This window comes from Medicago truncatula, chromosome 3 (assembly GCF_003473485.1).
Source record: "Medicago truncatula cultivar Jemalong A17 chromosome 3, MtrunA17r5.0-ANR, whole genome shotgun sequence".
Taxonomy (NCBI): Eukaryota; Viridiplantae; Streptophyta; class Magnoliopsida; order Fabales; family Fabaceae; genus Medicago; species Medicago truncatula.
Window position 1 is genome coordinate 9242086 of NC_053044.1, and position 17810 is coordinate 9259895.

A 17810-nucleotide genomic window follows, 5' to 3' on the forward strand; every position below is an offset into this window, starting at 1 on the left:
ATCGAAAAATCCATTCGATGCTAATTATCGTAAGTTTTCTTTCTTCTTTTTCTTGATTTATTATCTTACATGCATGAGAAAAAAATCAAAAGAATAATATGATCGTACCTGATCAGAAGGTGACTGCCGGCGCTTTGAATGAGGTGGTTTAAGTGGTGGTGGAATGCATCAAGAATGCTTTTTGGAACGGGAGGGGGTGTGTACCTGCAAGCACTCTAACACTCAAGTCACTAGAGATCAGAGAATGAAGGTTTAGAGAGAGAGAGTAGATTCTCCGTTGGGACCTGTTAGAGTCCCCTATATATAGAGGTGGTTGGCTAAAGAACCGTTGTAATGGCAGACGTGTGTATGGCGATTACAAAGTCGTGAAAAGTGTAACCGCCGGGAAGAGATTCACATGAGCGTGCGAAAAGACGTTGTAGTTCGTTTGAACTGGTCTTGTTTGCTCCGTGCACCCCCTGAGGGGGTGTGTTGGGAGTAATATTGCCAAAAAGAATTTTTACATACTTATCAAAAAGAATAAACCACTTTATTCGACCAAGTGTACTTGGGATGACATCACACGCTCGTATAAATCCTATTCTATAAAGAAAATATATTTAACATTATAAGTAAAAATTATAAATATGTTCACATGTCAATGATGATAATTTTTGATTTTATCCTATAAACTAGGTATGTTGTCAAATTCAAATATTTTATTCAACATATTTAATTGGTATATAATGTATGTTTATAATTTACTGCATATATTTAGTAAATTATAAATATGTTCACAAGTCAATGATTATATTTTTGTTTATTCCTAAATTTTTATCGAACATATTTTTTTAAAAGATCTTATCGAACATATTTAATTAGTATAAAATTTATGTTTATAATTTACTATATATATATATATATATATATATTAAATATTAAATATGTTCACATGTCTTGTCAAAAAAAAAAAAAATATGTTCACATGTTCGATTCTAGAAAAATAAATATGTTCACATGTCGATGATTGTAATTTTTTTGATATTATCCTCTAAATCAGATACGCAATCAAATTTTTATTTTTTATCAATCATATTTAATTTGTATAAAATCTATGTTAAATATATTTTTGACCCCTATAAATATACCAAATTTTCGTTTTAGTCCCTCTAAAATTTTTCTACAACTTTTAGTTTCTATAAAATTTTCAATAACTACTTTCAGTCGTCCCTATTTGTAAGTTAACTTTTGTATTTTTTTAATGAAATTGTGCAGAAATGTGTAGAATATTGTAAAAAAAAAATTCCCAAAAAAAATAGAATTTTTTAACAAAACATTAATTAAATATAAATTTTTAACCGTAAAAAATATAAATATTCAAATTAAACTCATGCTTTGTTAAAACATTCGAATTTTTTTTTAGAGATTCTTATAATATTATGAATTTTATTCAAAAATATGAATTCTACATATGAGCTTACTTTAATTGAGGGACCAAAAATTAAGATGGGGAATAAACTGTATCGAATAAGATGTTTCTTAAAAAATAGATCCTAATAAGTTGTTTTGTATAAATAAGTTGTTTCGAATAAGCTGTTTTTTTTAAAAGAGATCATAATAAGCTCTTTTGCATAAATAAGCTGTTTTTTCAAAAGAGGTCGTAATAACTTGTTTTGCATTAATAAGTTGTTTTTCAAAACAAGATCATAATAAGTTATTTTGCATAAATAAGTTATTTTTTAAAAAGATATCGTAATAAGCTATTTTGGATAAGATAATTTCTTTTGAATAAACTATTTTATAAAATTTAATATTTCTAAATTATTAAATTAGTTGGGCTTAGGTCAAAAATATTTTTGGGCTTGAGAAAAAGCTTTTTGGGCCTTGGTGTATAAAATTTAGAGTTTTACTTTTCTCACACTATGTCTTTCCTTGCACGTCCTATTTTTTTCCCAAAATGCCTTTGAGTTTTCGGATTTCATAATTCGGAATGGTGTTTTCCTTTGTTAAAGGGTGAAAAAAAATAAGTTTTTTACCAATTCGGATTTTGTAATCCAAAAAAATCCAAAAATCTCAAAAAATAGGGTGCGCTATTTGATTTTTTCGGATTATAGAATCCAAAAACCCCTAAACACCCTTTTTTCATGGTGTTGATGCAATCCAGATTACGAAATTCGGACAGCACCAGCACCAATTCTGAACATGTTTATAACATGGATAGTCATTTTAAGGACAATATTAATATTCCTAGCATTCATCCTTGTGTTTTTATGATCAAGACTACCTTAGAAGGAACTTCTTAGGAGACTCCGCCCTCAAAATCCAAAATTTCATATTTAGACCCTTTTTTCATGGTGCTAATGCAGTCTGGATTACGTAATCCGGACAACATCAACACCAATTATGAACATGTTTGTAACATTGATAGTCATTTTAAGGACAATATTAATCTTCCTAACTTTCATCCTTGTGTTTTCATGATGTTATTTGACATGAATAAACCCTTTTTCTGGTTGTTTTTAAAAGCAAAATTCAAAATTGTTGAAATAAGAGAGATTATGATTGTTGATGCAACCTTTTTTCATGGTGCTGGTGCAATCCGGATTGCAAAGGGGCATTTTTGGAAATTTTACAGGGCGCGCGAGAAGACAACAGGGTGGGAAAAGTAATACTCTAAAATTTATTTAGATTGAATTCACAAATAAAACACTTCAATTAATAATACACCTATCAAAAAAATAATACACTTTGATTTATGGATCGGATGGATTATCCATCCATTAAAATCAAATAATGGATGGATTGGATGGACTTTATTCTAAATGGATGGATTTGATGGTTTTTTTAAGGAAAAAAATAGTGGATTGTAATGGACTAATGAACCTTTTTTTATTCATCCATTAAGATTCAAATTCATATCCATCTAATCCATCTATTTTTCCACCTCTAGCCGACGCTATGCACAACGTTGAATGCCCACTATCATAAAGTTGTCACATGAAGGCACATTTTTCTGCACAAAGCTGAGGATCAGAAAGATAGAACATACAGCTCCTTGGCAGAGCCCTAATCACCTCAGGGTTTTTGACAAGTTTTTGATGGCGGACGGAAGTTGCCCTAAATCTGAAAAGGTTTTTAATGCCAGAAGCTACAATCTTTCTGACAATAGGGAGCAAAATGTCATATGACATATTCTCCATATTTTGCAAAGTGTAAGTTTCTGGAAATAGAAGATGGTTAGAAAGAGAAGGGATAAAGGGGTTTTATAGGCGGTAGAATGGTCAAAGAAGTTGGTATAACAAGTCTTTTTCATGGTTCAACAAACTGCCCCATGTCTCCAAAGAGGGTGTGATTTTTCTAGTTAGTGGGAAAGTTTAAGATCTCGAGGGGAACCGATTGACAAGAATGAGGTGCCATAATGACGATAAATGAGGAAACGTGAAGGATTCAAAGATGAAGGGTTAACGTGGGACACTTGGCATCTTAGGATAAATGGAGAGGCGCACTAACTTTTCAACTACAAAAATGGTGGCCCACCAAATCTCGAAGACGTGTGACGAAAGGGAATATGAAAAGACTACTCTTGAAAGCCATGATTACCATGACATCATGCTTTGAAATACTTATAGTTTTTCAAAAATGCCAATCTTACCCTTTGAAAATTTTTCAGTCGAAATGACATTTTTGGGGGGTAATTTGTTAGCCTGTAATTTCAACAGGCTCATTTAATACGGTCAACATTAGTTAACTTTTATCTTTGCAGGAATCGCAATTTTTTCCTTCAACTTAAGGAGTTCATCGAGATTCAGACTTAACGTCAAAGGGTCTAAAAGCCCTAGAGTTTGACATGATGCAAGTCACGAATGCAAGACCGTCGAAGCTAAGCAATTACTGTTGAGGCGGGAAGATTTTGAATTTCAAAGAGAAACGGTTTCCTTATTGGAAACGTGGGAGACAAGCATTTGTCCAAATGGAAGAAGTGGTGTTCGTGGAGTTAGGCTTTTTCAAGTTATTTTGCTATGTATAAATAGTAGTTTTCCACAGGAAAAACGGGTTGCAAATCACATATAGAAATTCTACAACACTTGAAGTGCAGTCGCAAGAGAAAACAATGCATGTAAAGGATTTGTTGAACCACCTTTATTTTAAATGCAATGCAATTTAGCTTTTCTTTAACTTTCTGCACATTTAACTTTTAGTCTTTGTTTCGCATTTACTACGTTTCTTTTTATTTTAAACCTTTTTATGTCGAAAGACGTCATACGGTCTCTTCTTGTTCATAAAGAAACCTATGAATTTAATGAACGTAAACTCTATTTTCTTAAAAACAGTGCACAACATGTCCTAGAATTTCTAGTTTGATCATGCTTGTAATAATAAAAACCAGCCCTTATTGTTTACCAAAAACACCTGCAAATAGCTGGTTGCTTGATTTTTAAGCTGTTTTTAGTGGATAAACCCTAGTTTTCTTCTCTTAACCCTAGTGAGTGTGACAAATTCTGTTGAAATTGCTCGCACCTTACCAGAAGAACCCAACCAGATTTTAGTTAAACCAAACAATGACATCCAACTATATCAAGCTTAAACAATGGTACCCAACTTTTAATACCACTCTTTGTGCACAATGGTACCCAACATATCATTGAGAGTGTGTATACCAGCGTACTACCTCACTCCTCTCTACCAAAGACCTTGAATAATTGTTTAGAAAATTTTGTGCAAGGGCATGCTGAATATTCTCCAAAAGTTTAACGGTTGTTTATTCTAAAAGAATCAATTATCAATGGGATTGTCTGCATGATTCTGTTCATCAAACTCTTGGGTATTTGAAGCGTCAGATGGGTACCAATATAACAAGGGCTCAAATGAAGTGGGTGAAAGAAGTAAGAAGAGAAATGGAAGCAGTGGAGCTCAGAAGAAACATATGCAGACAATTGAGAATTGAACCTATAGAGTAGTCCTACGAGTATTCTCTCATACCTACTCTAATTCAGCAATCAAATCAAACTCTGCAACCAACTCAGCTTGAGGAACAAGTTCTGGAACTTCAAGTGGTTGATGGCAGAAGCAGTTTGACTAATCAGGAAAGACTGTCAAGGTTGGCTGAGATGGCTTCATTGAAGGGGACACATGAAAGCTTGATTACATAAGTACAAGGTCTATCTCCAGCTCAACAAAGGGTGGAGGCTTCATCAGAGGAAACAAACAAATATGTCAAGAGGTTGATTCAGATGATGGTTGAGAAGAACATAAATTAGGCTTTTTTTTATCAACCTTTTCTGTTTTATAGTTTATGATTATTACTTTTATTTTTAAATATGCATAATTTATTTTTTGTTGATGACTAAAGTGGGAGTAGGATAGAGTAATTCAACACTAAGCCTAATAAAGGCTAAAGAACCATATTTATTTATTTTGTGTTGATATTGGCTTCAAATTTGTGGTCTGGAAGAACAGAGAAATCGTGACATGATTTCAAGGTGCCGTGAGCTAGTTTGCAGGACGCTAAATCGTGGCACGATCTTGGGAAATCGTGACACGATTCAGAAACTTGCTCGTTAAGTATCCTTGATAAGGACTGGTCATACCTTGGAACGGACGCAAATCGTGACATGATCTGGAAATCGTGGCACGATTGCTTCAGAGGAAGTCTAGTATATATTGTGTTCTTGTGCTTTTTTGAAGGAGAGCTTGGAAGAGCTTAGAGAGAGAAACTTGGATTGCAAAGGAGGGAACCAATGGGTTGAGTGTCTTTGTAGAGAGTATCTCTTGGGTTGGGAAAAACATTGTAATCACCTTGGGTAGTGAGGAGTTCATTAGTTGAAAGGATCTAAAGCTTCCTCTAGTGTCTTCTCTTCTAGGGTTCATATTGTGAGAGTGGGGAAATACATATGGGTAGAATCTAGGGATTGTTCTTGTGTAAGCTTGAAGGCTATTGTTTCTTGTAACCCTTTGTAACACTTTCATCATATTGGATTGGAGAGCTGCTCTCTCCCCCAGATTAGGCCATATTGGCTGAACTGGGTCAACAATCTTCTTGGTGTTTTGTTCTTCCTTTCTTGCTTATCTTGTTTTGCTTTGGTATCTCTTTGTGTGGTTTTTGTTCTAAACAAGTCTAGGGCGGTTTTTGTTGTTATTTGCTTGGAAACCATTTGACTCATAGATTACCACTATTTCTTGCTCCACACATCTTTGTTTTCATTGGTGTGAGTCTCAACCGAATTCACAACATTTTGTATAAAATAAATTAAAAATTAAAAATATTGCACTTAATTGTTAATCTTATTAGACTCTGATAAGGTATCATATTGGACTTAATCGGAGCTTGCAAACCTATGTGTGACAAAAAATCTGATATCTTGTTGATGTTGTGATATGTTATATTGTTATTTGTTCTAATGCACTCAACAGTGATTAAGGATGAACTTAAAGAACTCGGATAAGACTTAGGGGGAGATCGCAAACCTCGTCTTAATGGACTATCACAGACTTAGGGGGAGCTTGCAAACCTTAGAACTTGAGACTGACATGTTGGAACAAAATGTGTTTCACAATAAACCTTAATGAGTTTTGATGATAACAAGGTATTAAAAATTGTCAATTGGTTATTGCTAACAATTGTTCAAGTGTACAGGACCATAGGCAAAGTCATTCAATTTCAATAGGTTTTGGAAGAACAATAGAGAGCAAAGGAATCCAAAGCATCTGAAGAAAACTGCGTCTGAAGCTCAGAAGTGCTTCTGAAGTAACAAGTGCCTCTGAAGTAATGACGTCATCAGAAGCAGAAGTTCATCAGAAGCAGAATACCATCAGAAGCAAGATTTCATCAGAAGCTACATCATCACCAGAAGCTACAAGTGATCATTAAATTTAAACTGAAGATTCAAAGGAGTTGTTTTTCGTTTCAACCTCGTCTAGAAGAAAGAAGAATTGAAAGGGAGGTATCAACGGTCATTTGAAGAACACTGAGTACTTGTCCTTCGTTATCAGAGTTGACAAAGTACAAGTGTACAACCACTACCTCCACTACTCTGTTCTTGTCCACGCTACAAGACAAGACAACAGCTCTGCCTGCAGAATTGCTCCTTCAAGATGGGAATGAATTTGAAGTTGATCCTTCAAAGGACTTCACCCAAATCAGGCAAAAGATTACTGGTGGATGATCAAAGGAACACAACGACTCTTAGACGTGCTAAAAATCTCAACGTCTCTTTCACACTTCTATATAAAGGAGTGAAAACTTGAAGATTGGCAAGTGACATCAACACAAGTTAAAAGCGCCAAAACTCTGCCAAATTTGATTCTACAAAGCACTTGAATTTCTGCACTGATTTGATACATCTTAGAAATTCCCAAGTCTAGAGTCTTTATTGCATTGTATTGTGAACACCACTGATTGTATATCAAGTGTTCAAGTCAAACATTTTTCTCTGTATTTTTGTTTGAATAGAAGCCTCTCGCCTGCGTGCTTGAGCATTAGAAGACTCTTGCTTAGTGCTTGAGCATTGGAAGACTCTTGCCTGTGTGCTTGAGCATTTTGAGAAGTCTCATACTTAGAGAGTATTGAGCATTTGTAATCTTTGTGATTATTAGTGAAATCTCCTTGGAAGAGCAAGGGAGACTGGACTACTTTCGATTTGTGGAAGGAACCAGGATAATTGCTTGTGTCTTTCTTTCCTTTCTCTTCTCTGTTTTATTCCGCTGCATATCTGATTCTGAACATCACATCAGAAGCACTCCTAACCAGCTTCTGAAGTGTTATCAGAAGAAGAATTTTTAGAGAAAAAGAAAACACAATTCAACCCCCCCCCCCCCCCCCCCCTCCCTCTTGTGTTTTTCTCACCTTCAATTGGTATCAGAGCTTGCTTTGTTATCAAAGCACTTAACCGTGTGACAGATCAAGATCCGAGAAAAACATGTCTACTGAAGAGGAATCTACTACATCTACAAAATACAATAGTGTCAAACATGACTATGATACAGCTGAAAGGAAATCAGATTCTGGAAAAGCTCCAAAGTTCAATGGAGATCCAGAAGAGTTTTCATGGTGGAAAACCAACATGTAAAGCTACATCATGGGATTGGATGAAGAGCTATGGGATATTCTTGAAGATGGAGTTGATGATCTGGATTTGGATGAAGAATGAGCTGCTATTGACAGAATGATACACACTCCTGCTCAGAAGACTAAATTTTAAATGATTAACAATTGCAAGGCTAAATTTACGATCAAAATCTTTAGTATTCTCCTTCATCCTCATGAAAATAACAATAAAAATGTTGTCATTATTGAGTAAGTGGGTTTATTGGATTTGGATCTGATTTTACCCGAAATCAGTCATATATTTTTGGATTTTTTATTTTTAAAACCATACTCATCTATTTTTCCAACCCAACCCACTCTTTGGTTTTTTTTTTTGGATGAATTTGACCAAATTTTCTGGATTGACCCAACTCACGTACACCCCTAATTAGGTGTCAACTTAATTGAGATTATTCTAATTCTTATGGGTGTCTGCTCATTTATGAATAAGGTTATGCAAATCGCTATCTTGATATTGATCTTCTTTATCAAGCAATATGTAACACTCTAATTTTTATTTAATTATTTTTAATTGCGTGATGTCATTTATGTGATTTTTGGTGATTTATGTAGTGTATATTTAGTTATTATATGATTATTTTATTAAATAATTAAAATAATATAAGAATAGGATTAATTATTATTTTGGGGGTTATGAAATAATTAACATAATTAGTAGGGAGTTAATTGCTAATTAGGGAGTGGGAGGTTACATTTTGGGAGTGGAGAAAAGGAAAGAAAAATAGAGAAAACAGTTTTACGTGAAAACAGTCTGGTTTTGGGAGAAAAGCTAGTGCAAGGGAGAGAAGCTTAGGAATCATTTGCTGCTGTATTTTTTCTGCAATTCTAAGGTAAGGGTGAGGTTTACCGCAATTATATAGATTCTGAATGTTGATTGTGTTCTAATAGGTTTATGTGAGGATTTGGGAGAAATTGGGTTTTTGTTGATTAAGGAGTTTTGAGTGTAGAAATCATAGAATTGAGGGTAGAAATGGGTTCTGGGTGCATAAAACCTTTCATTGCATATCTGTAAAGTAATTTGGGGAGTGAATTGAGGAAAAATGGGATTTTTGGGGAAAACCTGCATTCTGCCCGTACTGAAGTTCATCGCTCGCCTCGCGAGTAGCCATTGCTCGCCATAGCGAGTGAACAACTCCATCGCTCGCCTCGCGAGTGATACAGCTCGCCATGGCGAGTAACCTTGTAAAAATCTGGATTTTGAAAAAGTTGTTATAAGCCGTATTTTGGGTAGTTTCGTGTACCTAGATGATTCTTAGAGGACTAGAGCAAGTTTTAAGTTCAAAAGATGATTAGGGAGCTTAGAATTGAGGTTTGAGTGAGAAAAATGTCATTTTTCCCGAGAGCACCATATTTCTGTTCGCCTCGAGTTCGCCTCCAACTCGCCATGGCGAGTACCTGTTTTCCTGAGCTCGCCATAGCGAGTAGATGAGCTCGCGAGGCGAGCTGCCCAGTATTTGGTTGGTTAATTCTGTTGTTGTTTGGATTGTGTATTTTGTTGAATTATTGCATGGCTTGTATGCTGATATATATTTCCCTGGATGCTTAGTTGGTTTTGATGAATGGATGTTGACTGGTGTGTGTTGTATATAATTAAGATTCCCTTAAAGGTGTAAGTTGATTGGTGAATCATATATATGTATATGTATAGGTTGGTTGGTATGTAGATATACTCTATGGGGATTAGTTGCATAAACATAACAGTGGGAGAGCTTCGGCTCTGGAATGCTTAGTCGTTCAAAGTGGTGGAGTACTAGTTACTCAAAGTGGTGTAGTGGTGAGGACTTATGTCCTGTTGAGAATGCTTTAACCATTCGACAGCGGTGTGGGTCACGGCCCTGAATTTTGGTACCACATGCATGGGAGTTTAGAGGAGTCTTAGTGGAGTGGTGATAAGTTGCATATATTGTTGAGAGGTGTATGAATTAATATTGTGATAAGATGCGAAAATGATGTTATGTAAATAATAATGTTGATGATTTATGATAGGGTGTTAGATTCAATTGATATATTCTTTATCTATATTTTGTTATGAATCTCACCCCTTCTGCTTGAAAATGTTGCCCTTCCTATGGGTAACTTGCAGGTGATCCTGAGTAGTTGGTGGTGGCTCAATGTGTCTAGGACTCTGATGCGTGGGTTGGGATTTATAGTTTAAGTTTCTACCTATGTATCAAATTTTGGAACAAAGTAATGTAGTCCATGTTTTATGTTGAATTTTCATGTTGAGGCTTAATGCCAAGATTTTTTTTGGATAATGGAGTTTAATTTAAAGAATATTCCGCTGCAGTTTAATGAAGGATGTTGTTAAATAGTTTTAATCTATTTAAGAATTTATATTTTGTAGTGTGACATGCCGTTTAACGTGGAACTCTGATTTTATAATTATAATTAAATTGATTTTGGGAAACGGGGTGTTACAATTGGTATCAGAGCAGGTTGGTCCGTCCGGCCAAGTAGTAGAGTCGTGTTGAGCCACCTAGGATAGAGTGTCAACTCTAATATTGTTGTGTTGTTGTTGTTGTTGTTCTGAACTGTTGTTCATTATGTAGAATCTTAAGATGGCTGGTAGAAACGACGCTGCTATTGCTGCTGCACTTGAGGCCGTAGCTCAAGCTGTTCAACAGCAACCGCAAGCTGGTAATGGAGAAGTGAGGATGCTGGAGACCTTTTTGAGAAATCATCCCCCAGCATTCAAAGGAAGGTATGATCCAGATGGTGCCCAGTCATGGTTGAAAGAAGTGGAAAGGATTTTCAGAGTCATGCAGTGCTCTGAAGTGCAAAAGGTGCGGTTCGGGACGCACATGTTGGCTGAGGAGGCAGACGACTGGTGGGTAAGTTTGTTACCAGTGTTGGAACAGAATGGAGCTGTAGTGACCTGGGCAGTGTTCAGAAGGGAATTTCTGAATAGGTACTTCCCGGAAGATGTTCGAGGTAGGAAGGAGATTGAGTTCCTGGAATTGAAGCAGGGTGATATGTCTGTTGTTGAGTATGCTGCAAAATTTGTGGAGCTTGCAAAGTTCTATCCCCATTATGCTCCGGAGACAGCTGAATTCTCCAAGTGCATAAAGTTTGAGAATGGCTTGAGAGCTGACATCAAGAGAGCCATAGGATACCAGCAGATTAGAATTTTCTCTGATTTGGTGAGTCGCTGTAGGATCTACGAGGAGGACACCAAAGCTCATTATAAAGTGATGAGTGAGCGAAGAGGTAAGGGACATCAGAATCGTCCTAAACCGTATAGTGCCCCGACTGATAAGGGTAAGCAGAGACTTAATGATGAGAGGAGGCCGAGTAAGAGGGATGCTCCTGCTGAGATAGTGTGCTTTAAGTGTGGCGAGAAAGGTCACAAGAGTAACGTTTGTACCAAGGATGAGAAGAAGTGTTTCAGATGTGGACAGAAGGGTCACATGCTAGCCGATTGCAAGCGCGGTGATGTTGTATGCTATAATTGTAATGAAGAGGGCCACATCAGTACTCAGTGCACACAACCGAAGAAGGTTAGAGTTGGTGGAAAAGTTTTTGCTTTGACTGGTACACAGACTGCTAATGAGGACCGTCTCATCAGAGGTACTTGTTTCTTTAATAGTACTCCTTTAATTGCTATTATAGACACTGGTGCTACTCATTGTTTCATTGCTTTAGAAAGTGCATATAGGTTGGGTTTGATTGTGTCTGATATGAAAGGAGAAATGGTTGTTGAAACTCCAGCTAAGGGTTCAGTGACTACTTCTCTTGTTTGCTTGAGGTGTCCAATTTCTATGTTTGGTAGAGATTTTGAAGTAGACTTAGTTTGTTTGCCGCTGACGGGAATGGATGTTATTTTTGGGATGAATTGGTTAGAGTATAATCGAGTTCATATCAATTGCTTTAACAAGACTGTGCATTTTTCTTCTGCTGAAGAAGAGAGTGGAGTTGAAATTTTATCTACAAAGCAGATGAAGCAGTTAGAACGTGATGGAATTCTGATGTTTTCTCTAATGGCATATCTGTCGTTAGAAAATCAAGCTGTGATTGACAAGCTAGCAGTGGTGAATGAGTTTCCGGAGGTGTTCCCCGATGAGATTCCTGATGTGCCGCCAGAAAGGGAGGTGGAGTTTTCAATTGACCTTGTTCCTGGAACAAAGCCGGTGTCGATGGCACCGTACCGTATGTCAGCTTCTGAGTTAGCTGAATTGAAGAAACAGTTGGAAGATTTACTTGATAAGAAGTTTGTAAGACCCAGTGTTTCGCCGTGGGGAGCACCTGTGTTGTTGGTGAAGAAAAAGGATGGTAGTATGAGGTTGTGCATTGACTATCGTCAATTGAACAAAGTTACAATTAAGAATAGATATCCGCTTCCGAGGATTGATGACTTGATGGACCAGCTAGTGGGTGCAAAGGTGTTCAGTAAGATTGACTTGAGGTCAGGTTACCATCAAATTAAGGTGAAGGATGAGGATATGCAGAAGACGGCCTTTAGGACACGATACGGTCATTACGAATACAAAGTGATGCCTTTCGGTGTTACTAACGCGCCCGGTGTGTTCATGGAGTATATGAATCGAATTTTTCATGCTTTTCTGGATAAATTCGTGGTGGTATTTATTGATGATATTCTGATTTATTCGAAGACTGAAGAAGAGCATGCAGAACATCTGAGAATTGTGTTGCAAGTTTTGAAAGAAAGGAAGTTGTATGCCAAACTGTCGAAATGTGAGTTTTGGCTAAGTGAAGTGAGTTTCCTTGGTCATATTATTTCTGGTGATGGTATAGCGGTTGATCCATCAAAAGTTGATGCAGTATCACAATGGGAGACTCCGAAGTCGGTGACTGAAATCAGAAGTTTCTTGGGCTTGGCTGGTTATTATCGTAGATTCATAGAAGGATTTTCAAAGATTGCATTGCCGATGACTCAGTTGACCTGTAAGGGTAAGTCCTTTGTGTGGAATGCTCAGTGTGAGAGTAGTTTCAATGAATTAAAGAAAAGATTGACAACTGCTCCTATTTTGATCTTGCCTAAGCCGGAAGAGCCATTCGTTGTTTACTGTGATGCGTCTAAGCTGGGTTTAGGAGGTGTTTTAATGCAAGATGGCAAGGTGGTAGCATATGCTTCTAGGCAACTGAGGGTGCACGAAAAGAATTATCCCACTCATGATTTGGAGTTAGCTGCGGTGGTTTTTGTTTTGAAAATTTGGAGACACTACTTGTATGGTTCCAGATTTGAAGTGTTCAGTGACCACAAGAGCTTGAAATATTTGTTTGACCAGAAGGAACTGAATATGAGGCAGAGGAGATGGCTTGAGCTGTTAAAAGATTATGATTTTGGGTTGAATTACCATCCGGGCAAAGCTAATGTAGTCGCGGATGCATTGAGTAGGAAGACACTCCATATGTCTGCTATGATGATGAAGGAATTTGATTTATTGGAACAGTTTAGAGACATGAGTTTGGTTTGTGAGTTGTCGCCTCATAGTGTACAGTTGGGGATGCTAAAGATTAACAGTGATTTTCTGAGTAGTATCCGAGAAGCACAGCAAGTGGATGTCAAGTTAGTTGATCTGATGGTTGCTGGTAATGGCGTTGAAAATAGTGACTTCAAGGTTGATGAACAGGGTGTGTTGAGATTCAGAGGTAGAATTTGTATTCCTGATAATGAAGAAATGAAAAAGTTAATCCTAGAGGAAAGTCATAAGAGTAGCTTAAGCATTCATCCGGGAGCTACGAAGATGTATCATGATTTGAAAAAGTTGTTTTGGTGGTCTGGGTTGAAGCGAGATGTTGCTCATTTTGTGTATGCATGTTTAACTTGTCAGAAGTCTAAAGTTGAACACCAGAAACCTGCAGGATTGTTGACACCATTGGATGTACCGGAGTGGAAATGGGATAGCATTTCTATGGATTTTGTGACGAGTTTACCAAACACTCCGAGGGGACATGATTCGATTTGGGTTGTGGTTGATAGGTTGACGAAGTCGGCACATTTTATTCCTATCAACATTAGTTATCCGGTAGCTCAGTTGGCTGAGATTTATATACATAGTGTTGTGAAGCTACATGGAGTTCCTTCGAGTATTGTGTCGGATAGGGATCCGAGGTTCACTTCTAGGTTCTGGAAGAGTTTACAGGACGCTTTGGGTTCGAAGTTGAGGCTGAGTTCGGCTTATCATCCTCAGACAGATGGTCAGTCGGAGAGGACGATCCAATCATTGGAGGACTTGTTGAGAGTGTGTGTGCTTGAACAGGGTGGAGCTTGGGATAGTCACCTACCATTGATAGAGTTCACCTACAACAACAGTTATCATTCGAGTATAGGAATGGCACCATTCGAAGCTTTGTATGGTCGAAGGTGCAGGACTCCGTTGTGTTGGTTTGAGTCAGGAGAAAGTGTTGTGTTGGGACCGGATTTGGTTCAGGAGACTACAGAAAAAGTCAAGATGATCAGAGAGAAGATGAAAGCGTCACAGAGTCGACAGAAGAGTTACCATGACAAGCGGAGAAAGGCCCTTGAGTTTCAAGAGGGTGATCATGTATTTCTAAGAGTGACTCCGATGACGGGTGTAGGACGTGCTTTGAAATCGAGGAAGTTGACTCCGAAGTTCATTGGTCCGTATCAGATTTCAGAGAGAATCGGAACGGTGGCATATAGAGTTGGCTTGCCACCACATCTATCGAACTTGCATGATGTGTTTCACGTGTCACAACTGCGGAAGTATGTAGCAGATCCTTCACATGTTATTCCGAGAGATGATGTGCAGGTTCGGGACAATCTCACAGTTGAGACTTTGCCGTTGAGGATCGATGATCGGAAAGTAAAGGCATTGAGGGGCAAGGAAATACCCTTGGTGAGAGTAGTTTGGGGTGGAGCAACTGGTGAAAGTTTGACTTGGGAGCTGGAAAGTAAGATGAGGGACTCTTATCCTGAGTTGTTTGTTTGAGGTAAGATTTCGAGGACGAAATTCAGTAATTTGGGGAGAGTTGTAACACTCTAATTTTTATTTAATTATTTTTAATTGCGTGATGTCATTTATGTGATTTTTGGTGATTTATGTAGTGTATATTTAGTTATTATATGATTATTTTATTAAATAATTAAAATAATATAAGAATAGGATTAATTATTATTTTGGGGGTTATGAAATAATTAACATAATTAGTAGGGAGTTAATTGCTAATTAGGGAGTGGGAGGTTACATTTTGGGAGTGGAGAAAAGGAAAGAAAAATAGAGAAAACAGTTTTACGTGAAAACAGTCTGGTTTTGGAAGAAAAGCTAGTGCAAGGGAGAGAAGCTTAGGAATCATTTGCTGCTGTATTTTTTCTGCAATTCTAAGGTAAGGGTGAGGTTTACCGCAATTATATAGATTCTGAATGTTGATTGTGTTCTAATAGGTTTATGTGAGGATTTGGGAGAAATTGGGTTTTTGTTGATTAAGGAGTTTTGAGTGTAGAAATCATAGAATTGAGGGTAGAAATGGGTTCTGGGTGCATAAAACCTTTCATTGCATATCTGTAAAGTAATTTGGGGAGTGAATTGAGGAAAAATGGGATTTTTGGGGAAAACCTGCATTCTGCCCGTACTGAAGTTCATCGCTCGCCTCGCGAGTAGCCATTGCTCGCCATAGCGAGTGAACAACTCCATCGCTCGCCTCGCGAGTGATACAGCTCGCCATGGCGAGTAACCTTGTAAAAATCTGGATTTTGAAAAAGTTGTTATAAGCCGTATTTTGGGTAGTTTCGTGTACCTAGATGATTCTTAGAGGACTAGAGCAAGTTTTAAGTTCAAAAGATGATTAGGGAGCTTAGAATTGAGGTTTGAGTGAGAAAAATGTCATTTTTCCCGAGAGCACCATATTTCTGTTCGCCTCGAGTTCGCCTCCAACTCGCCATGGCGAGTACCTGTTTTCCTGAGCTCGCCATAGCGAGTAGATGAGCTCGCGAGGCGAGCTGCCCAGTATTTGGTTGGTTAATTCTGTTGTTGTTTGGATTGTGTATTTTGTTGAATTATTGCATGGCTTGTATGCTGATATATATTTCCCTGGATGCTTAGTTGGTTTTGATGAATGGATGTTGACTGGTGTGTGTTGTATATAATTAAGATTCCCTTAAAGGTGTAAGTTGATTGGTGAATCATATATATGTATATGTATAGGTTGGTTGGTATGTAGATATACTCTATGGGGATTAGTTGCATAAACATAACAGTGGGAGAGCTTCGGCTCTGGAATGCTTAGTCGTTCAAAGTGGTGGAGTACTAGTTACTCAAAGTGGTGTAGTGGTGAGGACTTATGTCCTGTTGAGAATGCTTTAACCATTCGACAGCGGTGTGGGTCACGGCCCTGAATTTTGGTACCACATGCATGGGAGTTTAGAGGAGTCTTAGTGGAGTGGTGATAAGTTGCATATATTGTTGAGAGGTGTATGAATTAATATTGTGATAAGATGCGAAAATGATGTTATGTAAATAATAATGTTGATGATTTATGATAGGGTGTTAGATTCAATTGATATATTCTTTATCTATATTTTGTTATGAATCTCACCCCTTCTGCTTGAAAATGTTGCCCTTCCTATGGGTAACTTGCAGGTGATCCTGAGTAGTTGGTGGTGGCTCAATGTGTCTAGGACTCTGATGCGTGGGTTGGGATTTATAGTTTAAGTTTCTACCTATGTATCAAATTTTGGAACAAAGTAATGTAGTCCATGTTTTATGTTGAATTTTCATGTTGAGGCTTAATGCCAAGATTTTTTTTGGATAATGGAGTTTAATTTAAAGAATATTCCGCTGCAGTTTAATGAAGGATGTTGTTAAATAGTTTTAATCTATTTAAGAATTTATATTTTATAGTGTGACATGCCGTTTAACGTGGAACTCTGATTTTATAATTATAATTAAATTGATTTTGGGAAACGGGGTGTTACACAATATATCCATCATTTTACTTATAGTAACATTATTTTCATTTTTTATCAAGCCTATCTTTTAGTTTTGGGTATTCACTCCAACACATTTTAATACAAAACCAGATTACCTTATATATATTGTTTTAACAAATTTTTTATTATGATTACTCCGAGTGTGTTTGGATTGAGTAATGTTTTGAGATAATGTAATGTTTTTTTTTTTTTTGGTCAAGTAGTCTAGTGGCTAGAGCCTCACACAATTTAATTGTGGAGAAGTGGGGTGTCCATGGTTCGAACCCCGACACCTGCATATAATATGTAATATCCCTACCAACTAAGTTAAGCTCACGGGGATGAGATAATGTAATGTTATGAGGGAATTCAAATACTTTGATGTGAATTCCATTGTTTGGATGGGAGAATGTAATGTAATGTTGAGAAAATGTAATGTTATGAGGGAATTCAAATACTTTGAGATAAATTGCCTAGAATTTTAAATTCTTTAAAATTTTCAAATTACCTCATCCAAACACACTCTTAATGTTTTTTAGAGGAATTGTGATTGCAAATAGTTGTCGTTATAATGGTGTATATGCTAAATTCTAAAATTTAAAAATAAATTAATAAATAAAATTGAATTGATATATATATGTTGAATCAAATAATAGAATTAAAGATGAATAAAATCACAAGTCAACTATTCCCTGTTGAAGTTACTATTTTCTTGTCACACTAAGCTCTAGAGCATTCAAATGCTACACAATTATACAAAATGTTTATTTGAATTTTCATGTTCTTATCCATTGCAATCATAGTACAACCTTTTCCCCTTTCCTATATCTCTATTTG